Source organism: Rhodnius prolixus, unplaced genomic scaffold (assembly GCF_049639745.1).
Source record: "Rhodnius prolixus isolate KJV_2025 unplaced genomic scaffold, Rpr scaffold_1, whole genome shotgun sequence".
In the NCBI taxonomy this organism is placed as follows: domain Eukaryota; kingdom Metazoa; phylum Arthropoda; class Insecta; order Hemiptera; family Reduviidae; genus Rhodnius; species Rhodnius prolixus.
The window spans coordinates 32575509-32600292 of NW_027411581.1; the positions used below are offsets into that span (position 1 = coordinate 32575509).

The window sequence follows — 24784 nt, forward strand, 5'->3', positions numbered from 1 at the left end:
TGATTGTAATTGTGCACAATATATGTGACAAGCGTCTGGGATAAAAAAATAAAATCTATTTTACGTAACAAAAAATTATCAAGTTCACAAAGTTTTTGAGAAAGTATTACCAAAATAAGAGGAGTCAGGGAAGGGATTAGCTATGAGGTTAGCATACTGGACTCCCACGCGGAGGTCCCGGGTTCGAAACCAGCAGCTAACCCTTAGATTTTCTCTTCCTAGGAGCTTCTTACAGCTCACTGTCCGGTGATGGACAGTGTTGTCTGTAACGAGAGAACACTGTCCGGAGGCCGGCAGTGCACTGGAAAAAGCTCCGGGCGCTAATAACCTCAGCTGTTGATGCGCCAAAAAAAAAAAAGAAAAAAAAAGAGGAGTTTTCTTCAAGTTAGGAATTTTACTAAACCATTTAATCTTTATTTTCTCTTACTTAGGTAAGAAATTGAAAAGTAAAAAAAAAAAGTAAAGTAATTGCCTATTTTTTCAGGCGGACTTTACGTCCAACTACCAATTAGGTGTCTAGCAAACATACTTAACTGTAAATTTCTCATTTCAATCATTAAATAATCTCTAAGACCTAGACCCTGGGAATCGAACCCAGTACCACAATACTTATTAGCTTTGCAGGTCTCGCTTCTAAACGCTCGGCTACCATGGTGCTTAATCAAATTTAATAATAAAAATATTTTTATAAAAATTAGTGTGACATTTTATTAAAGCAACCCTCATGAGGCTTCGTGAGCCCAGCATAAGGAAACACATGAACTTTAAATGCAAATGAATGAATATGCCCCTGGGTGGGGTTACTTTATCCCAAAATCTTAAGACAATTAATTTAAAAAGTGGTGACAAGTTTAAAAAATACGTCATATGTTAGAAATATGTAGACATAATAAAAATACTTTAAAACCCATATCATCTCCTGTATGCTTTCCTCGTACAGGCCGAAGCTAAAGAAAAAGCGTGGAAAGAGGAACAAAGTAGCACCAACTACCGGAGTTTTCACGTGTAAGTCTCTAAGTGTTTTGTTGAAGACTAATAAGCGGCAAATGATGGTTGCTGGCGCTCTGTAGACGAGGGAGTCGCAGGGCATACCATTTTGAATTGTATCCGATTTTGGAACGTTATGTCTCGTCTGTGACTTAATGCTCGATTTCATCGTGATTCTTTCAGCTGATGTTGGTCAATAAGACAATATAAGTTGCTTTCAGAGTCTTAGCAGAAGCGGTATTGCAACGTCGCAAGGCATGGGGGGGGGGGAAGTGTAAACTACACAATATACGAGGGGCCGTTCATAACCTACTTTTATTTATCACAGGACGTTGCAACTGCACATGTGTAATGCTATAAAATGTCTGCAGGTTACATGCCAATTAGCAACCCACAACTGATAATGGTCTTGATTGAAGTGGTGTGAAGTTGATAATGCACTCAGTGGAATGCAGAGCAGTGATCAAGTTCTTTTACTTGAGCATGCCAAAAGAGATGTTCGATAAGATGAAGGAGTTCTAAGGTGATGATTCCCAAGAACTGACATTGTTAATAAAAATTTAGTTGGACTTCGGAGCAAACAGCTCCAATTCCAGGCCAAACAATTATATTTCTTTATATTTATATTGTTATTTCTTACAAGTATTATTTCTGATATTATTTTCCTTGGTATTTTTGTTTCTTACACATGATAGGCCACTTATATGGTGCTCGGGCTCATCGCTTTTGCGTTGTACCAAGTATTATGCTGCAAAGGATTCCTCGGTTGCAAGGAGCTCTGTATAAGCAGGGGAACAAGACCCGCCCCGTGTTTCAATAACCATAAAAGAACCATTAACTTAACAAAAATAACATTTAATGTTTCCCCACTTGTTGTTGTAATCTACAATGTAGATAATTTGAAACACTAATTGCCATAATACCGAGGAAGGTTTCTTTAACAATAATTAACAAACGTAGACAAATTGGTTTTGTATGCAAATTTGGCCTTGAGTTTAAGAAAACAATTTTTATACGGTGCAATATTATCAGCTTTTATAACCACTTGTTTGGGAAAAGTAACATACGATCCTCACTAAACGTTCCGAAAGAGGTAAGTATAGTATATTTTAGTACACATTTTTGTTTCCTGAATATATATCATGATGCCAGCTAGAAATTTATATTACGATACAACTATTTCTGTCAGATCGCAAAGATTGCAAAAGTTTTTGAAAACTTGAGCTTGCATTTGAGAAAAGGAAAATGTCGTAATATTTATCCAGGTAAGACTATTTTAAAATGAAGACTATTATAGAATATAAAACATAAGGAAGCTTTGGCACGTATTCAAACATAACCACGGACGGGAGTGTGTCAGAGAAGCTTGCGAACTTCTCCTTAATTAGAATTATTTCAAATAAGCAGAAAGAGTCCAAAGCCACAGGCTTTGCTTTTCCGAGTATACTTACAAAGATCAATTTGTAAAAATCATTTTTCCGCACTCAAGGAACTTCTATCAAGTAGTAGTATTTCAAGTAGTGGCCCTTCACGACTAGAGATGAAACTATTGCATTAATAATTATTCAACCCAAATTCCAAATCTGAGGTGAGTAGTCTGAACATAAAAGCCACATTGCATGGACACATTGATTTTTCTGTTTTGATTTTTATCATTTTTGTTTTTTGTTTATTTATTTTGCAACTGTAACTTTTTTTTAATTTAAAAAATTTTAATTAATTTTTTTTAATTAAAATTTCACACTAGTGATGGGTTTCGTCGTAACTTCCTACCGACCAATCTGCTTACCACCACTTCTTTCCAAAATTCTCGAAAAGCTACTTCTGAATAGACTTTATCCTTCAGCGGCAGAACAAAATATGATTCTGGATTTCGGAGACATCACTCAACTTCTCACCACGTGCTTCGCGTTGTAGACACTATCACTACCTCCCTCGAGCGAAAGCAGTATTGCCCGAGTGTTTTCCTTGACGTCGCTCAGGCGTTCGACAGGGTGTGGCACAAGGGACTACTGTTCAAGCTGAGGGAGATTCTTCCTCAAACATACTACCTCATCCTCAAATCCTACCTACAAGATCGTTATTTCAGAGTCAACTGTGGAGCAGCAGACTCTGATATCCATCTAGCCAGAGCTGGTGTTCCTCAGGGCAGTGACCTAGGTCCTCTTCTTTACTCTTTATATACAGCAGATATACCTCAACGTCCAAATACCATTCTCTCCACCTTTGCTGACGATACTGCAATCTTATCTCCTCATTCCGATCCTCTTATGACTACACGAACTCTATACAGGGTGAACCAGTAAGTATTGTCCATAGGCCTACTGTGTGAAGTACATCTAAAGTGGAGTTCAATGACGTATTGGCCAACTTCATATTTTCCATTATTCTTGAGTGACGTCACTTTAAAGTTTTTTTCTAAAATCATTACTTTTTTTCAGTAAAAATGTTATTACTCAGAAAGTTTTAGTCCGAATTCGATTCTGATGACACGGTTAGAAAGACACATAAATTTCCTAAAAATTGACACCATTTCGAAGCATAAGTCATTCTCCAAACAGCCTTTTAGATTTTTTTTTAGTGCAATTTGTAACCTTTGACTTCCTTATTTAAAGACATCCTACATTAAAATTGACTACTGGTCCATCTAAAAGAGTTTTCAATGAATTAAACAGCTTGCTAACTAACACTCTTGAGTGCTCGTGAACACGTTTTCTTGTAAAACAAACGTAATTTCTCATACGAAGATAAAAGGAATCCTGGAAAATGATATACCGTTTGAAAGCCCATTAAACAAGGAAACTTTTATAAAAAGTGCCAGCACCTAGGTCTGATAATGATCACATAAGAGCCGAATGAGTTTTCTTAAAAATTTCGATAACTTTTATTTTTCCAGCAATCGGAGGAAGATTGAGGCTGATTGGAGAATATCTTATGCTTCGAAATGGTATCAATTTTTAGAAAATTTATCTATCTTTCTAACTGTGTCACCAGAATCGAAGTCGGACTAAAACGTTTTGAGTAATAACATTTTTATTGGAAAAAAAGTAATGATTTTAGAAAAAAACTTTAAAGTGAGTCACTCAAGAACAGAGGAAAATATGAAGTTAGCCAATACGTCATTGAACTCCACTTTAGATGTACTACACACAGTAGGCCTATGGACAATACTTACTGGTTCACCCTGTATACACACATCAACCACTTACAGGACTGGCTTTTCAAATGGCGAATCAAAACTGACGTTACGAAATCAAAATTTATAGTATTTACTCTTAGACAGAAAATCCTACCTCCCATCTTCATGAACCAAACTCCTATACCAACTGTGGACAAAGTACGCTACCTTGGACTGCACCTAGACAAACGGTTGACATGGAATCCACATACTAGACGGAAAAGACAAGAAACTAACTAAAGCTACAAACTTCTCGCCAGACGACTTGACAAACGATCGAAACTTAACCTACATAACAAAAGATCTACTGTTATATCTACTGTTACTGCGGCCTATTTGGTCATACGGCATCGAAGTATGGGGATCGACTAAGCGTTCCAACTCACTACACGTCTTCAGGCATTACTGTCAAAAATACTTCGAAAACTTCTTAACGCTCCGTTCTATGCATCTAACCTCACTATCCATAATGGGTGCTTCTCCACTCGTGATTTTCACGTATTTTTCTTTTATCAAGTACCACATTTGCTTGTTGCAATAATCTTTGCAATTGTAAATCCCAATAAAAGATTTTTTTTTAAAAAAAATTCATATTTACAGCGAGCCACTAGCTACCTCACCAGAAAATCGATTTTACCGAATGAAATTTTATTTTTTAAACGTGACGAGAATGTGGTCGGTCTTTCATTCAAGACCAATAACCAGGTTAAAAAAAATAAATCAATCAATCAAAATAAAGAGATGATCAAATAAGGAAAAATAGATGCAATAATGAAACAACTGATATGGATTTCAGTGCATCACCCGACAGCTGGCTCTCTCTCTGAAATGTCCCCTCCTACACTATATCCTACTTTTTAGAAAGCAATTAGTACTTTCTTTTGCGATAATCTGTTGGGATGATCCTGAATTAGCGTCAACACATTCATTACAAAAAAAGATAAATGAATATGGCTGCAACAAGAATGGTTAGAATATTTCAACTAAAATTTTATTCCGTCCATTTGTAAAGAAATATACACATGGTACAGTTGAAGATTACAAGGTGAAGAAGTGGGGATGGTAGGATTAATGGATGACCTTGAGCACGTCCGCTACATGCGCAGCTTCCTTGAAAGAATATAAATTGTATTTTTAGGAAAATTCTTACCCCAAAATACCAAATAAAAATAAATATATAGTTTTGTATAACGCGTTACTCTTAAATGTCTAAAAGTGGCAAATAACAGAATCATATTTCAATGCAAAAAGAAACTTAGCAAACAACTTCATACATCACCCCTAGTGATGTGCACAGTTTTATTATACACTGATTCACTCGACAACTGAAAGCGTTCTTCTTTGAAGCGCTCAAAATAGGTGGCAAATGTTGATCACAGTTCTCAACCACGCAATGTTGATTAGACCTGTGTTTATTATTAGCAATATTTATTATTTTATCATAATTATAACCAAAAAATATTTTGAATGAACTGGTCAGCATTAAGGGTCTGTGAAATCTAATAAATTCTAAAAAATATTAATGAAAATGAATTATTTAAATAATATCTATGATGTATTAATGAAATGTTGGGTACTTGCTGATTTGTGTACCTTTTGGCGTTTAATCAACCCTTATACTTAACGTTTTAAACGTTTTAAGTTTTTGTTATGGAGATTTTTGTATCTTTTGGATAGATTTTCCTTTTTGTCTATTTTACAAAGTTACATATCTGCTTTACAGATTTATTTTTTTTAATTTGGAATAAACAAGTTTATCATTATAACCTGATAAGGTGTTAAGTCGGAACCGTAACTACCACTGGAGAGATCTCTTAGACCACGTAAGTTTCTATTAGGTTACTTAGGCAATGGCTCAAACCACAACTAACCAATGTGAACAGAATATAAAAGTTCAACAATTGTCTTGGGCACCCCCCCCCCCTACAAATACTTTTTCGATAGAAGACAAAGAGTTTTCTGTATCTGAGACTCCAAAACCTTGGCTATAAGACATTTCTTCAATCCACTCATTATCATGCATTAAATGCAAACAGATCTTTTTCTATAACCCTCATAGTCCGCCTAAGATTAAACTACCACTACGGTATACGTGAGGAGAATCTAAACAGGATTCAAATCACTTAATCTTGGCATGCCCTCGACGAAATAAAAGCCTTGATCCCTTTGGGAATCTATAATTACCATCAAACCTGGTAGGTACTATCAACAAAATTACCATAAACAATTGATACTGTCACAAGCTAATATAGATCTTCTTAGGCAATAGATAACTGTTCTGTTACCGGTCACTGTTTTAATGGCTAACATTGCGAAAAGAACGCCAAAAAAATATATATGAAAATATTATGCAACTGCTCGAAATATAAAAAAGAACATGAAAACAATCAATACATTTACGTGTTGATAACATCTCGCTAGGGTTCATTACGTGTGTTTAATGAAAAACTGTTGGCACGAAACAACTTCAACGGCAGCTTGAATTGCAAAAATATAGAAACAAAACAGATGAAGTGGTTTCAAAAAGTGCGTTTTAAATTAATCAGGTTTCCAAAAATGGAGAGTGTTTATGAATCAGTGGTTTTTATCTGGGAAATTTAGTGGTATGCGGGAGACATTATCCGCATACTTTCATTTGAAATATATTCCAGTATATTCGATTCAGTTTCAGATTCCCACTAAAGTACCAACTCCGTAATAAAAAACGGTTGTGTCTTACGTATTAAAAAGATGGGCTAAAAATTGTGAGTTCGGTGGAATTTCCACAATTTCTCCTTTCATACTATCAGGACCAATTCCCCGAAGCCAAAGATAAGACCAAACATCAATAGACAAATTAACAGACAGAACAAACATAAATACGCACGGCACATACGAAAATTTTACACTCCATAGGGTGCTCCTAACTTAGTAAACTATCAACTGTGAAGAGAAATGGACTGTTACACTAAAATATTTTGGTTTACACCAACGACACAATACTACTTACTTGGAGGACTCCGCTAACTGAACACAAGAAATTAAGCTGGCTTATCAAACTCTTTTAGACGGAAAATAGAAGCAATAATGAAACAACTTCATTCACCAATGAAGCCACAACGCTCCAGCAGACTTCCCTATAATACATCTACACTGACTGTAACGCTTGCCCTATATTGATGGCGGCTATTCTGACCGCAACGAACAACAAGCAGCTATCTCAGCTCAAAGTACTGCCTTAGGAGCATCGTGGCTTATACGAAACAATCAAATATCCACATAACTGTGGAAGTACCAACTCTAGAAATACTAAATAGACAGCACACACATCTTAAGACAAATCAGCGTACTATACAGAAGCAGGATAAGTATCAACTGCTTATAAAGTTAACTGACCGACAACGACTGAAACCTAAACTGCCATGAGATGTGCATCAGCATCAAGAATAGTTCAATCACATTAAGAACTATTAACTTTTTTTTTCCTGAGGATTTTGGTTTTTCAATTTTTTTTAAAGCAGAAAAATACGTTCGGCCAAATAAATAAGATTTTCTTCTTCTCCATAATTTTAAAGTAACCACGCTAATGAATTTTTGTTGCCCAAATGGAAAATAAGGCCAAATCATGCCAAGACACAAGTTATATTGTTTACACGACGAAGGCCGGTTGTGAATAGATTTGTACAAATTAATGGTAACTCCCTTTCGTGGATTAAGGAATTTAAATACCTCGGGTTGGTGTTACGATTCCAAATTAACTTTCACAAAACACCTAAACTCAGTGGGCGATAAAGCGGTAGGAATTATGTGCAGTCTCTTTCCTCTGCTAAAGCGCAACTCTAACATAGATTTTCTTAATAAAAAACTAATTCATTATCTCTATATCCGTCCAGTACTCTTATATGCGGCTCCTGTGTGGTCCAATACTTGTCGCACCAACTACGGTAAGTTACAAAGAGTCCTAAATAAATGCTTAAGACTTATTGGGTCTTATCCCCGATGGACACCCATAGACTACATACATGTAGCACTTGATGTTGCCAGCGTGTCTACATTCATCTATAGCGCTACGGAAAAATTTGTAACTTTCTGTATACACAGTCCCTACCCGTATGTAAGAAGTATTGTTGACTACAATTTAAGTTCACTGAATTATAAAAAATGTAAGCACAAAAGACTAAAACATATCCTGTTATAATTGTTATATTGTTGTAAGGGTTTTTTAAAATGTTTTTTGCCTTATATTAAGTCTGGAGTACTTATCAAAGTGAGAATCATTGTTGTAGAGAGTACATTAGGCGCTGCAGCCTGAAACCTCCTTTTATACATTGTATATTTGTATAAATTCTTAAATTGTAAATAAATTTTTCAAATTCAAATTTCAAATTGTTGCCAAGATTTATTATTAAGTTTACAAAAACAAATGATCAGTGAATGATAAAAAGTAGACCGCCTTTTACGAGAGGTGAAGGCTTGTAAAACCTGTATGCACTTGCAAAGGGTATGCACTTTTCCCACGCCTTTATGAACCTTTTCCTGTATGCACCAAACACAGTCACTATTATTGGCGTTACCACCACCATTCTCCTACAATTGAGCTTTTTAACTGATGTGCTACTTTTAACTTACAGAATAATATTCACATCATTGCATTTCTAGACTTGTTCAACCAACAAAAAATAGAACCAAATTATTGAATTTGTGCGAATATTAGAACATCAATTAATTGAGCCGTTCACTGCACAAATCAATTAATTCCACTTTTTTAAATATCTTAAATTTAAGCGTTAAAACACGTGGTTCAGTGTAGCTTTTTATATTTATAATAAATTTTCCAAATAATAAAGATTAACACCACTAAACGACAAAAATTGCTTCGCCATTGAATAATAAATAAACGATTTCAGAAGCCATTTTGATTAACTTGTTCTCTGGTGTAAATCGCGGCAATAATTCAGTACAAATTCAGAAGCAGGTGCTGAATGATAACGGTAAATTTATTTGAATTTATGTATATTGTAAACAGAATTATAAAAAACAATGTACATTATTTCATCGCATTTCTCAATTTTTTGTTTTACGGAGTTAATCGAGTTGTGCAGTGAATGGCTCAATTATTATTATCTTTATACAGTTAATCAGGCTCGTTTATAAAACCCTGATTCCTCTCAAGGCCTGGTCTAGTTTTAAACCCTTCTTCGATAGAGAATTTAAAATTATTTATTTTTTGTTTTTCCTCAGTGCCAAAGTTGAGATCTTTTATTTTGTCTGAATATAGTAACGCAATAATAATCAAATTTCAGAGAATAATGGTGTAAGGGGAATTTATATGTACAAAATATATAGTTAAATACCTAGGGTTGGTGTTACGATTCCAAATTAACTTTCACCAAACACATAAACTCAGTGGGCGATAAAGCGGTAGGAATTATGTGCAGTCTCTTTCCTCTGCTAAAGCGCAACTCTAACATAGATTTTCTTAATAAAAAACTAATTTATGAATGAATATAATAACGAAACAAATGGGAATTTCAATAAAGATCAACAAGTAATATTAATGAATGAACATGTTTAAAAAAACCTCAGTTTAATCAGCAGCTATTGACTGTCGTTATTTTTGATTTTTGTTTTGCATTTTTTGCAACGATCACATTGTGTTTATAAATCAATCCTACTTCATAATTTATATACTTATAAATGTTTACAATTTACCACACAGTAGATTAAAGATTGAACCTTGCATTTATACAGCTTCCATGCTATATCTGTTAAATAAAGTTTGGGTAGACTTATTTAACAGATAATATTACTTTTATATCTCTGTTTTATTAATAATCACATGAAAAATAAGTGAATAAGGAAAGAAAGACAAAAAAATCACGATAAAGAATTGAATTTCTCGCTTACTTTAAGCTTTAATAATATGCTGCGCCAATTTTCTCTTAATGTTTAATATTTCGATAATTAATTTGATGTTTGACACTTTATTGTAAAATTTTTGTATTCATCTTTCACATTTGTTGAAAGACCAAACTCCTTTATATGGGGCTGGGACCCCAATTTCATATAAATAAATAATAATAATAATAATAATAATTGCAATTAAGTGTCTAAGCACACACACATACCTTGGTAATAATGAAACCGGACAGTCAGGTTACAGGACCGCGAGACCACTAAAGGAAGGAATAACTTTCCACATGTCCTGGAAATCGACAAAAAGCAGAGTATTTGCCTTTGGTATGAATGCTAACCCAAAACTATAAGTAGTCATGGAAGGCAACGACCGTATCTCCACAGATTTTTGGCTGATTGGGATAGGGTGCTTTGACCCTGTGAAGACTCTTGAGACCAAACGTCATCATGGTCAGCTGCCGTTGTCACAGTGTGGGAGAAGGTACATGATAACTGCAGGATTTGGATGGTCAGTATCTAAAGTACGAGAACATCTTCTCTGAAGACTGCAAGTGTAACACTTTGTGTTTTTTTTTTTTTTTTTTTTTTTTTTTTTTTTTTTTTTTTTTTTTTTTTTTTTTGACGCATCAACAGCTGAGGTCATTAGCGCCCGGAGCTTTTTCCAGTGCACTGCCGGCCTCCGGACAGTGTTCTCTCGTTACAGACAACACTGTCCATCACCGGACAGTGAGCTGTAAGAAGCTCCTAGGAAGAGAAAATCTAAGGGTCAGCTGCTGGATTCGAACCCGGGACCTCCGCGTGGGAGTCCAGTATGCTAACCTCATAGCTAATCCCAACACTTTGTTTGTTTCTTACTAATATAATAACTGATATTAAAAAAGAGATTTCAGTCATGTTTAGCGTTGACAATTTAACCCATTACCTGCCATAGGCCCCATTTGGGGATCATGGCTTTATTTAGGTTTTTCTGTCGGTAGAATTGGAAGTTTTGATACTGTACCCTTCTATATCTTTAATAAAACAGTGTGTAATCATTTTAAGTGAATTTGGAATAACTAGAGTTTTTTTTAACTAAACAATAACGTTTTGAAGTTGTCATCACGCAAGGTGAGCGGTAAGAGTAATTATGACCGAGTTCACAATTTAAAAAAAATATCAACGAATTGGAGTTAAAAACTTATTCTGCGTTTAATATGTGCCATATATCTTTAACTTTTGAAACATATAGCTTTCTTCCCAAATGAAGCCTTTAGTTTCGAGTATTGACCTTATATTTAGTGATCCCCATTTGGGGATTATGGCTGATAGAGGTACATTTTTTGTGAAATCAGTTTTTTTGTTTCTCCAGCTATGGGTTTAAAACAATTCACTTTGGGTGAACTTAGAGTCAATAGAAAATGATCCCTATTTCCTAGAATAATTTCATGATGGAATTGAGGGCAGTGATGTTATGGACGTCATGTTACCACCAGATAAAGTAGCTGCTCTGACTGATGACGAGGAGAGTGATGAGAATGTCTTAGAATCTATAGTCCCAAAGAACCTACCAGGACGTATCGAAATTCATAACAATCTTCCTAAAGAAGGTATCAATGAAGAATTACCTTGCCCGCCTAAAAAAGCTAAAAAATTGTCACAAAAAAAAAATAGCCTGAGTTATATACAGGAAACCTCGAGACTCAGCATAAATATATTTCCTCTGATAACAGCAGTTTCAAACATATAAATACTTCACCCAGGCCAGGCCAGCCAGTTCTGCCCAACCGCTGCCCGAGTTAAGTTCTACCTGAAGTTCTGTCCAACCGCTGCCCGAGCTAAGTTCTGCCCAGACTCTGTCCGTTCAACCTATCACTAGTGAAGTTCCCTTCCCTTGATATCTTTGTAACCGTTATATTATATATCAGTTAATATTGTAATAAAGAACTTGTGTTTTAAATAAAAATTATTCTTTTTAAAAAAGCCCCTAACGGTACAAGATATATAACTCCTGTGAGGTCATCTTGGAAGAAAATGAAGTGATTTCTTCAAACTCTTTGAAGGTAATAAGGTAACTTTAAAAAGAGAGGAAAAAAGAAAAGGTTCTTCAAGGAAAATCACCTGTACGGATGCTCGAAACCCTGATATCAGAAGACATAATGCTGTATATCGTGAAAGTGAGTGTGTATCTGACGCTGCCAAAATAATAGTCATAAAATCCAGTTTTCTATAGATTGCCTTTGTAAGTTTACTCTATTCCTCCTGCTTACTGGATACCTTTCTCTTCCGCAAGAGCAGATATATTGGTACGAGGATGAAGATGTGGAAAACTTAGGAAATGCAATGTAGGGATACATGTAGAATGTACGGAAAAATGGCACTCCTATTTTCCAAAATTTGACAATTCTTAATAATTTTTTTTAAACCTAATATTTTAAACCCTTAGGTACTTTCTTTTAATAATAAAATGATCTCTGTTGATGAATATACTTCATTTTTACAAAGATCAAATGTTTTTAAAAAAATGATTTTTTGTACCTGTAGTTGCCATAATCCCCAAATGGGACTTTTCAAAGAAATTCATTTTTTTAATAAAATGAAATGTTTAAAAACTATTTATTTAATACTGGAGTTATTAAAAAACTATATTTTTTGAAAAAATAGTAAAATTTCTCAAAAAAAAAATTTGGCAGTTAATGGGTTAATATAATTTAGATTTCATTTCAATTATTTAGTACCTCATCTTTGTTTTTTTTATTTAAATTATGTAAACAGTAATAATAGGAGACTTCAGGGAAGGGATTAGCTATGCGGTTAGCATACTGGACTCCCACGCGGACCCTTAGATTTTCTCTTCCTAGGAGCTTCTTACAGCTCACTGTCCGGTGATGGACAGTGTTGTCTGTAACGAGAGAACACTGTCCGGAGGCCGGCAGTGCACTGGAAAAAGCTCCGGGCGCTAATAACCTCAGCTGTTGATGCAAAAAAAAAAAAAAAAAAAAAAAAAAAAAAAAAAAAAAAAAAAAAAAAAAAAAATATAGGAGACTTCATTTAATAATAATAAATTTCATTCCCACGCGGAGGGGATATTACGATATTATTATGATTTAATTTTTTATGTCCAAAATTATTGATTATTTTTCATGTACCACCAGTGATACCACAGGTTGGGTACCACAGGTTCGCGTACCACAGGTGGGAAACGCTGTTTTAATGGAATGAGTGAAGGAAGAAAAATTTGTAAAACCCCTTTTTTTAGACTGAGAAGGATATTTCCGATAGAAAGTAGATATGGGAAATTTGGCCACAACAGTTGCTCGTACTGCTTAGTGAAAGTAAAAGGGAGGAGAACTTGTACAAGATTTATCATGTTGGCAGTGGCTAGCTAGTGAAAGGCCAGATGCTAGCTCAGTTCTGCCAATATTAATTGTTTCAAACAGAATAAAAGTTATTTTACTACTTCTTTAATGATGCATGAAATTACGCAAAAAAGTAAAAATAAATACAGAAGGTAATTAATAATTTAGAGGGGATAATTGATGTGAAGATGGCATTGGGGGGAGGGGTTTATAGCGCCGACCTTGAATGAGTTCTGTGTACCAACACAGACTCAAAGGGTGCAGTATAACACTAATTATACGTATGACATTGGTACATCGCCTTCACATACTTGGAGCGTATCCTACTGTTTGTTCTTTGTATTAGTAGAGTGCTGTTTTGTAAACAAGTTGCCTACACAAGCCTCTCAACGCTAAGTAAGTACTCAGGGGAGTCGTCCAGCGACTCAAAAGTAATTTTGGAACATTTAAAATACTCAATGAGTACTACCAGTTCACACAAATAATTTATTAGCATTAAATAGCATTACTATTTCAAAAGTTGCTCCAAAAAAAGAATGTTACAAGGGCGATAGGTTACTTCTAAGTACTCTGAAAATAGAAATGATTTATACCTGACTGCCATTACATACATTTCTGGCGATATCAGATGGAGAGAAACAGTCAAGTCCTCTGGCCAATCAGAACAGTACAACAGTTTAAGCGAAATGGTTGGCTGAACTCAGGGAAGAAGCTATATGCGTCAACTACCAGTCTGGCTATCATCGGTGAAGTATTGTCTGCCTTGTATGGACGGGTTCCTTAATATGAAGTATTGAACAGTTTGTTAGTTAGCCCACCCTTGTTGGGGTAATATTCCTTGATTCTATCCGCCGTAGCAGGCAGGTTTACTGCATCCCTGACCGGCTTAGGGTTTTCTTCCATCAGCAGAGGTAGATTAAGGTAGAGAGAGATAGTGAGCAAATTATGTGAGAAACAGTAACGTAAGTGAAGTCGAAATTCCCTTACACCAAACTGAATAACCTACCTCTAATGATGCATGAGAGACCAAAAACAAGTCAGAAATGCAATAAACATACCGTGCTAAAACGGATATTATATATATTTTACATCCAGCCCAGTTTCACTAACATTCTTGATTCAAGTTTTTGTAATCCAAATTGGAAAACCTAGAAAGCTAAAAATAATATTTTCCCTACTGACAGGATTTAACTCATGTTTTTGAGCGCGGAAATACTTCTTTACAGCATAAATTCACTTTGTGCTTGTTTAAAATATTTCTTAACATTTTCTCAAATATTTTAGAGAGATCAGAAGTAAATGTTTAAAGTGCAATTTGTAACCTTTGACTTCCTTATTTTAAGACATCCTACTTAAAAATGGATTATTGGTCCATCTAAAAAAGAGTTTTCAATGAATTAAACAACTTCATTAAACTAACACTGTTGAGTGCTCGTGAACACGTTTTCTTGTAAAACAAACAAAATTTCTCATACGAAGATAAAAGGAATCCTGGAGAATGATATACCGTTTGAAAGCCCATTAAACAAGGAAACTTTTATAAAAAGTGCCAGCACCTAGGTCTGATAATGATCCCCATAAGGGCCTAATGAGTTTTCTTAAAAATTTCGATTACTTTTATTTTTCCAGCATTCGGAGGAAGATTGAGGCTGTTTGGAGAATAATTTATGCTTCAAAATGGTATCAATCTTTAGAAAATTTATCTGTCTTTCTAACCATGTCATCAGAATCGAATTCAGACTAAAACTTTCTGAGTATAACATTTTTATTGCAAAAAAAAGTAATGTTTTTAGAAAAAAAAATTAGGTGACGTCACTCAAAAACAGTGGAAAATATTGGCCAATACGTCATTAAAGTCCACTTTAGATGTACTACACGCAGTAGGCCTATGGACAATACTTACTGGTTCACCCAGTATAATCTGTTTGTATTCACTCATTAGTGTTCATAATGAGGATGCATTTTGCATTTATGTTTTGAGTTGGGTATACAGAGAGGGGTGCGAGGAATATCGAGTACTCAATCCCAACATATGAACGTAGGCACATAGACGTGAATTGGCCACATTAGGCTTTCAGTTTAACTGTTGCTTCGTATTCATTGGGGAGCCATAATTGGTCGGTTCAATGTATGATAAAATGTCCAATACCAAAAATAGTTAAGTCTGAATAGTGAAATTTTCTTATTTTAAGTAGGTGAGATACGTATTACTTACTTGAAAATTCTTTCTGTAAATTGTTTACCAGTAATACCATGGTTATTGCTAGTGCACTTCTTATTACTTTTTACCCTAGACACAATTCTGTTAATTCTTAGATGTTACTGACAGAGTTTGAATTGACGGTGTCAGTAGAGAATGGCTGAATTATAATTATAAATTTAAACATAAAACAGAAAGTTCTTCAGTGAGAGAACAAGTCAGCGAATATTACTGAAATGAAAGCGAAATTCGTATTTACAAAAATTGCCCAACTTAGGCATTTAGAAAAACAATAAATAAATAATCGCACCTGCACAAACAGTACTTTTACATATTTCTTATATTTTTTATCAACAGATCATCATTCCCTTCCTTTCCCCCAAATTATGGCAGTTTCCGACGCATTACACCGTTTCAAAGTAGCAATTTCACTCCAATTTCTTACACGCGAAGATTTTACGATTCTGCTTTAACTTGAAATATTCGGGTTAACTCAGAAAGTGCTGAGAACGTATTCAGGCCGTGACCAATATTCGTCGACCAATTAGAGATCGCGTTAATCGAGTTAATAAAAACAAGTAATTACAAGTCGGTCCAATTGAGTGGCTGCTCTCATTAATTGGTACACTCTACTGTATCTGTTCTCGAAAACATACAACTTGTCTCTATTTCTTCTGCAAGTAAAAACAGCCACTGTGTCACACAATTAGATATGTGACGTGAAATATTGCATAACTTTTTTTGCCACACAATTTGCGCAGTAAAATTTTCTTGAAAATATTTTTTTTACGTGAAAAACTCGCTGAATACCTTAAAGTGACACTACCGCTTAACAGATTTTCCTCGATTTTTTTTAACTTCGCACACGCTATCCTATTTGGTTGCGCATCAGTGCAAGATAGTAATGGCACGATCGGTTAACAAAGGCATCGGAGTGCACTGTAAGGATTCTGCGCTCTTTTCTTCTATGTAACAAATTTCGAAGGAGAATTTTGTAGGTTATAGTCGCAGATTCAGTCCACCAAACTTTGCTTATCACAGGTGAACTCACAGTCTGCCAATAAGGACGTAACTAGTCGTTAGTAAACGAGGGTCGTTTGAAAAGTCCGTGCAAAGTCAGAGAGATAGCACTACTGGCGCGTATCGAGGTTATGTTTAGTTAGTAGCATCTCTTGGAAGAAAACACACCAAGTTTCAGCCAGATCGGTCTATTTCTTTGTGTTTGGCATTCGTTTGAATCGAGGAAGTCGAGTGATTTTCAAAAAATGGACGAAAAAGAATTTCGTGCGTTGATTAAACACTACTTTATGAAAGGCAAAACGCCTCAGGAGACTAAAGAGAAGCTTGATAAACATTATGGTGACTCTGCACCTTCGATTAGAACAGTTTATAAGTGGTTTCAAAATTTTCGGAGTGGCCATATGGGCACAAGTGACGCTGAACCTTCTGGACGCCCTGTTGAGGTTACTACTCCAGAAATCATTGATAAAATCCATGATATGGTGATGGATGACAGAAGAGTGAAGGTGCGTGAGATTGCTAGTGCTGTGGGCATCTCGAATGAACTGGTACATAATATTTTGCATGAACATTTGGACATGACAAAGCTATCCGCAAGATGGGTGCCGCGATTGCTCACGCTTGACCAAAAACGAAATCGTGTGAAGTGTTGCAAGGACGGTTTGCAGCTGTTCCAGAAGAATCCGCAGGACTTTAAGCGTCGTTTCGTCACTGTGGGTGAAACATGGATACATCACTACACTCCTGAGACCAAAGAACAATCTAAACAATGGGTTACCAAGGGGGAATCTGCGCCAAAAAAGGCGAAGACCGTTCCTTCGGCCGGAAAGATTATGGCGACTGTCTTTTGGGATTCGCAAGGAATAATCCTCATTGACTATCTGGAAAAGGGTAAAACTATTACAGGTGCATATTATTCATCGTTATTGGACCGTTTGAATACCGAGCTGCAAGAAAAACGCCCACGATTGGCCCACAAAAAAGTCCTTTTCCATCACGACAACGCACCAGCTCACACCTCAGCAGTTGTGGTCGCAAAATTAATGAAAATAGGGTTCCAACTCGTTTCACATCCCCCCTATTCTCCAGACTTGGCTCCCTCGGACTACTATTTGGTGATTGCAGAAACGAATGGCTATTTTTCAGACTTGGACAAATCCTATTATTCGGAAGGGATCAACAAACTAGAGCAGCGTTGGACGAAGTGTATAAGCCTAAAAGGAGACTATGTTGAAAAATAAAAAAGGTTTACCCCAAAAAATTAAGTAGTTTTTATTTTTGCACGGACTTTTCAAACGACTCTCGTATTTTCTGTAAAACTTTAATAAGCTTATTTACATTTATTTTATCTAAATAATTAAAAAACGAATATTAAAAAAATAAAATAAAAATTGAAAGGAATATAGAAATAAAAATAATATTTTAATAAATAATTAGATATTTTTAATTATAACAGTTAAAAAGGTTATAGTGTTACCTTATAGAAATTTAAAATGGATTCTAGTGATTCCTGTTTAGTTTTTTTTTTTTTTAGTTAATAACCCTAATGGTTGCAGAAAAAATATAATATTTAACTCGAGTGTAAAGTATTTTCCTCACACTCGGCAATTTGCACTTGCAAACCCTGCCTCGCGTGAGGAAAAGTACTACTTTCTGCACTTGTTAAATAAATAACTATTTATTAGATTATTAAAACAAAAACAAACAAAGAAGCTTAAGTTTATCTAAACATAACTTGTTCTGGTAATTTAATAATAAAGTTGTTTACAATTCTTCCAATATTGTAAGTTAATATTTAAAACTAAATTGTTTCAAAGAAATAAAATCTATTGGTGATTTTTGTTTTTAACTGCTTATTTTAATTGGTAAAAATTTCATTATGAAGTAGAAATATAAAATAAATTGAAGTAAATTTGAAGGAAGATACATTTCAGATTGTTGTTACATTTGTTTTTACCATGGTAACCGTTGTTTACTTTAGATTATGTTTGTCTTGTAAATCTTTGTATTCTTTTAAATGTAAGAAAAATATTGTAACTAGTATGGAGATGTATTCTTACTCGTGCTACACTTACAATACTTTTTACTCGTAAGCAAAGAATCACTTTCCACACTAGTAACAAACAATTATCGCATTCAAGTCTTCTTCCTCAAAACGGTGACAGAAGTACAAAATGTAAAACACATTATTAAAATAATATCACAAAAATAACATTACGAGTTCTAAATGTCACATATACTACCAAATTTAGTTTAACATTTGTTAATATTTTTAGTCACGTTTTTTTTGAATTTACTGTAAACTATATTTCACGGATTGTTAATCAAAACAAATTATTGTTTCAAGAAGGTCATTTAATTGTTTTTCTGTTTAAAGTTGGTACATGTATAAATTAGATACTGCTATTTTACATTGGCCTTGAAGTTGGAAAAAAGAAGCAAAATCTTAATTAAAAAAGAAAAGAAAAAGAAAATCAACAGCAGTTTTCTCCTACGTACGCCCGCGCAATTTTTCATTTTTCTTTTTTTGTTATTGCTTCAGACTTTATTAAGCCGAATGATGCAAGGATTTTTTTTTAGTAACTGTCTTGTGCAGTACATCCGTTGTTTGGTCATAGGTAAAGAATGGCAGTTCTTACCACTTGCAAGAAAAGGAAAATACATCGGTAACAATAAATACAAGTATTTTATAATTTGACCGAATTATCCTATTTTTGGCTGCAAAATTTCTTGTTCGTTCACCAGATTTCCAATGAAAATATCAACTTCCGCTTCTTGCAGTCATTTATTTTGGAGTTATTCTTCGAAATCTTTGTTTCTTTTCATTATCGACATCAAAAATTTAATAATGAATTTACAATTGTTATTATTTTAATCATCTTCAAGGCTACAAACTTCAATAAATTGTTACAATTAAAGATTTAAAAAAGCTGTAAATTTCCAATTAGGCGAGAAAAATCAATTTTTTTCCACTTTTATATTTAATTTATTCAGCATTAAAAGAAAATTCATCCATACCAAACTTTCTAATTACTTTTCAGCTATTGAATAAAAGCAAATGTGGGAAATGAAATGAGGAGTTGAATTAAATTAACTTATCCAGGGTTAATTACGTTAGAGCGGTAATGTAATCCTATACATTGTATAACGTATGTATAATGTAACCATCATAAAAACTTGATGAGTTACTTCAAACTTCAAAGCTGTGTTATAGCGAGTTTCCTGTGTTTATTTGTGACACTGATAGCTCACAATACGTATTGGTGTCTGCAATTGTTTTTTTCTTGAATGAAACTGATCATGAAGATAAGCCTTATCTAAATACTTGGAAAAAAAAAACAAATTTGATTTATTTCGAAATGTCACGGATAACTGGGCGGTTTTAAGGAATGGACCGCAATGCAAAAAGGTATTAATGAGTAATGTATCGATTTCCGTTTAGGCTTAAGATGTTTTTTAATGGCTTTTGTTAGGTGCATTAGGTACATTTAGTAAGCGAACAAATCCTCTAACCCAGCGTTTCCCAAACTTTTCTGACCGCGGCCCGGTACGAGATTTTAAATTTTTTCGCGACCCACCTTATGAAAAAAACATTTATTTACAAAACAAATTTTTTTTAATAAAAATCAAAATTCAAGTTATTAGTTTGTTTATTTCATACACAAAAATTGCAAAATAATTATATAACAAAAACATAAGTAATTAAAGACAATCCATTATCTTCATTTAAAACTTAAAGTAAATAAAGTAAATTTTGTTTTACATATTTTGACCTTAGTGCGAAGGATGATGTTGTTTTTCATCACACAGTAATTTCAAATTAGGACTTAATGATGTTAATTGATACACGTGAGTTTACGGTGCATGTACCGGAGAAGGCACTGAATGACGAATCGAAATCAGCCAATCAGAGCATCCGAATTTAAACGGTCCGGTAGGAATCGGTGGTAAAGGGTTGCCACCTGCAGTACTTGGAAAAGTTTCGAAAAATATTAAATTTAGAGCAAACTGTTATAGATTTTTTGTGTTTTTTTACAATTTTGACCCGGTGCCGGGTCGCAACCCACACTTTGGGAAACGCTGCTCTAACCCTACTACATCGAGGATATTAAATCACAATGGCTACCAACTCCGAGCAGAAACAATACAGTACAACCTCCGGCTATACCCACCCCGGAAAACTGAAATCCCGGATAAACTGAATACACAGTATTACACAGTAATACATTACTGTTACGATGTGGATTGTATCTTCGATAGATAAACAAATACGTTTACGTTTAGCACCAGTTTTCTTAACGGATTCCATTGCGTAAGTGAAATAAAAATTCGACCAAAAGGGCAAACGAAAGATGTTTTCTGTAGAGGACGAACTGATTAACACTGAAGACTAGCTTGAGATTAGGCTGCTCTCTGGGAAGATTAAAATAATGCCGGTAATTTTCCATAAAAATATTACATATAACCGTGAAGTTGAAAATCAACCATTTACGACACGTAAATCCCATGGTCTTTTGTAAGACCCGTGGTAAATCCCAAGAAATTCAGTACTAATTGCAGCATATTTTGGGTTTTTACATACATACATAATGACCCTTCAAAAAAATCAGGTATAAAAGAGTTGCTGCCACGCCTACAATTATGTTACATCGGAAGACAAAAAATTTTCCTGTTGCCACCGAAAATTAACTTTTGTTTCGGCGCCGATCCAAGTGTTCTTATGATGACTCAATATGATCCCGGTTAATCCGAATCCCGGTTAACCGAGGGCCGGTTAATAGAGGTGGTACGGTAAGTACATAGATACATAAATTAAACCAGATGTTTGATAATTTGTTGAATCCCTTCAAGAATATTGTTAAAATAAAGAAGCAATAATTGAAAGATGTCGTCTGTTTAGAGCAGTATAAGAAGCGGAAAAAAGTGGGGGAAGTGAACAAGATTTTTTTTGGATGGAGGAAATGAAAGTGGATAAAGAAGAAGGCAACACCTTTGAGGTAGGATGGGCGAAAGTTAAGGCTAAAAGAATCAAATATCAAAAGCCGTCAACTGCAGCTCTAGAGAGAATGACTAGGTGTCTGGCGATGGAGGTGAACCGAGTTAGGTCACCGCCCATAAGCGCCGGGTGTGTTAGAGAGTCTGCCCGGTCGATAGCTCTTTCTCTCCATTCATACCCCGAGTAAAACAGAACCCCGCCACAGTGGCGTACCCTACACTCTCCACCTCCTCTCCCTTGGGAGTGAATTGGCCAGACTGTGCTCCAGTTACTCGCTGCTGTAACAACCACACTGCCACTCCCTAAAAGAGGAGCTATACCCAGAATTGAAGTGCTATACCAGGCCAAGTTGATGGTTTTGTTTAAGCCACTATAAAGGATTTAGAGGCGAGGAAGGGGGATTGCTGTAGTGTTTAACGAGATAGAAACCATTTTCAAGGGAAATATAATTTAACCGGAAATGGTAGCTTTATAGTTTCAGCTCGACCAACAATGAAAATATCGGTAATTTTTAACCCTTCAATGTTGGAATTTTTAGTTTTATTTCAAAAAAGTTCTCTACAAATCTCACAGCTATAATTAAAAAGCAACTATTATCAAAAAATAATACTGATTATTACAAGCATTTTTTAAAGTATTTTAAACCATTTGATAGGAAGCCATATGGCAACAACTTGCCTTCTGTCGCAGCAATACCATTACCTAACTAAACCACAAATAGGAAAACGTTTATTACAACAATAAAATAAAAAGGTTTTAATATAGTTACTAAGTTAAAGATAAAGAAAATGTAAAAAATACTCGTTATGATTGTTAGAGGATTTATTGCACTTTTACTTGCACAGATTTGGTTGCATCGTCTAGCCAGTGAGATATCTAGGGCCTCTCCTAATCCTTGGCAGAGAAGATGATCAGTTAGAGAAGTATTTCCATTACTCGGTGGCCTCACTCATCTTGTGCAAGGAATCTATCCCGTTTTGTAGACAATTATTAGTTATTTATTTAAACGTTTATTGTACAACAGAAAAAGTACTTTAAAAATTTTTAACAAACGTGAATGCCTTGGTGAAAGACCGTCAGGCGAGCTCCGTACAATAACAGTCAAAATAGTTTAGGCAAAAGTTCTCTTTACAAATTAAACAATAATATTTTTTAACTAAATTTAAATTATATGACAAATGGATGTGAGATTATTTATTATATTGTAAATATATTATATTGTGATTGGAGAGAGTTACAATTAAATTAAGTTCATTTCTCAAAATACCGGTTTTATTTATTTATTTTTTATTTTATTTTTATTTATTAGTGCTGGACGAGACCGAGACGAGGCGAGACTTTATGCAGTCTCGATCTCGGTCTCGTCAAGATATCTCGGTCTCGGTTTTTTGAATTTTTGTTTAAGTATTAAAAGCGGTTTGCTATTAATAATCTTTTCAAAAAATGTTATTATTTTCTAATAATTATTTTAATTTATATATTGGTAATGAAAATGTGTGCAAAAGAAGACAACTACTTACACTTCAATGCATCATTTATTACTATTACTGTTATATATCTTTATATAATTTCAAAAAGATGTTAAAAACGCGCTAAATGAAAGACCCAAATAACATATCTGCCTGCTATGACAAGTCGATTCGTGAAATAAAAAATACACCTCCCAACAAACTTCCCGCTCCATTAGTTATGGCTGTTGGTGAAGATAAAGAATCTGATGATTCACCTTTTGACGACGACGACTGCAACAATATTTTTGCACCATTTGCTCAAAAATCAGCAAATATCACCGAAGCATGGAAGACAGAAATAATTAATTACACCAAATTAGACCAAGCACCAGTAGACGTTGACATTTTAGAATGGTGGAAAACACTTGAGAATTCCTTCAAAAATTTGTCTAGAATGGCGAAAGATATTTTTAGTATCTGTGCAACTTCAGTGCCATCGGAAAGATTATTTTCGCAAGCTGCGTTGATAATGACCAATAGAAGAACTTCTCTAACTTCTGACTCAGTAAAAGCTCTTTTATGTATCAATGCTTGGGCAAAGTGTATCTTAAAAACGAAAATTTGTGGCAATATTTTTTAGGTGCACAGATAGTCTTTTTTTCAAATTCACTAATTCCAAAATTCTAAAATATAATTCAAATGATATCATAGTTCAAAGTATTAGATAATTAATAGTGAAATTTATGAAATTGAATGAATGAATGATATGAATAGTGAAATTTAGTGAATTTATGTAAAAATTATGTAATTCGAAGGGGGCCGCCACGGTAGCCGAGCGGTGCGAGACCTGCGAAGCTAATGTGTATTGTGGTACTGGGTTCGATTCCCGGTCTTAGGCTTTGGATTTTATTTAATGGTTAATATGAGAAATTTACAGTAAAGTGTGTTTGCTAGTCGCCTCCGTCCGCGACACCTAATTGGTAGTTGGACGTAAAGCCCCGCCTGAAAAAATAGGCGATTACTTTTGCTTACTTATGTAATTCGAAGTCAAATAGATGTAGTAATATTGAACATATATAATAAAATCGTATCTTTTAATAATTAATTCAATACCCGTAATGATTATTTATTAATAAAGAACACAATTTTATAATTTTGTAGCTAAAAATTAATATTTGAAAAACCGAGACAAGACCGAGATTTGTCTCGTTTCTCGTGCAGCACTATTATTTATTTTTTTTTTTTTTTTAATTTCTAATAACTGTCTATAGCAATAAGCGTGGTGCACAAATTTACTAAGTGCAACCCAGTTGCAACCGTTTAACAGCTCTAAACATTTTACAGAAGTTAAGTATGCGGAACCAAAAAAATGCATTCTGAACTCCGCCAAAGTAGGGCACTCCGCCATGAAATGATGAAGGTCCTCAGCTGTAGGCAGATTACAAAGCGGGCAGAAGAGCGTGCTATCGTTTAACCACGGTTTATGTGTTAAGTTGAGCATGTCTGATCTTACTTTTATAATTAAGAGAGGTTCCGTACTGGTCATTGACGAGTAAAGACATGTTGTTGCCGTTTTGTAGACAATTTCCGTTTCAATTTTAAAAATGGGCTTGAGGCGTTGGTTTTTCCAACTACCACGAATTCAGTGATATTCAAGAAATGTGTGGACGAGTAAGAAAGACAAAGATAAGCATTGTAAAACACTCACAAAATATTCAAAAT

The 24784-nt window shown here is 34.6% G+C and overlaps 1 protein-coding gene across 3 annotated transcripts in view; it reads right to left on the reverse strand.

Annotated features, from left to right (window-relative positions):
* Positions 1-24784, reverse strand: part of LOC141459160 (early estrogen-induced gene 1 protein) — a 166214-nt gene that overhangs the window by 129503 nt on the left and 11927 nt on the right. The window lies entirely within an intron of this gene.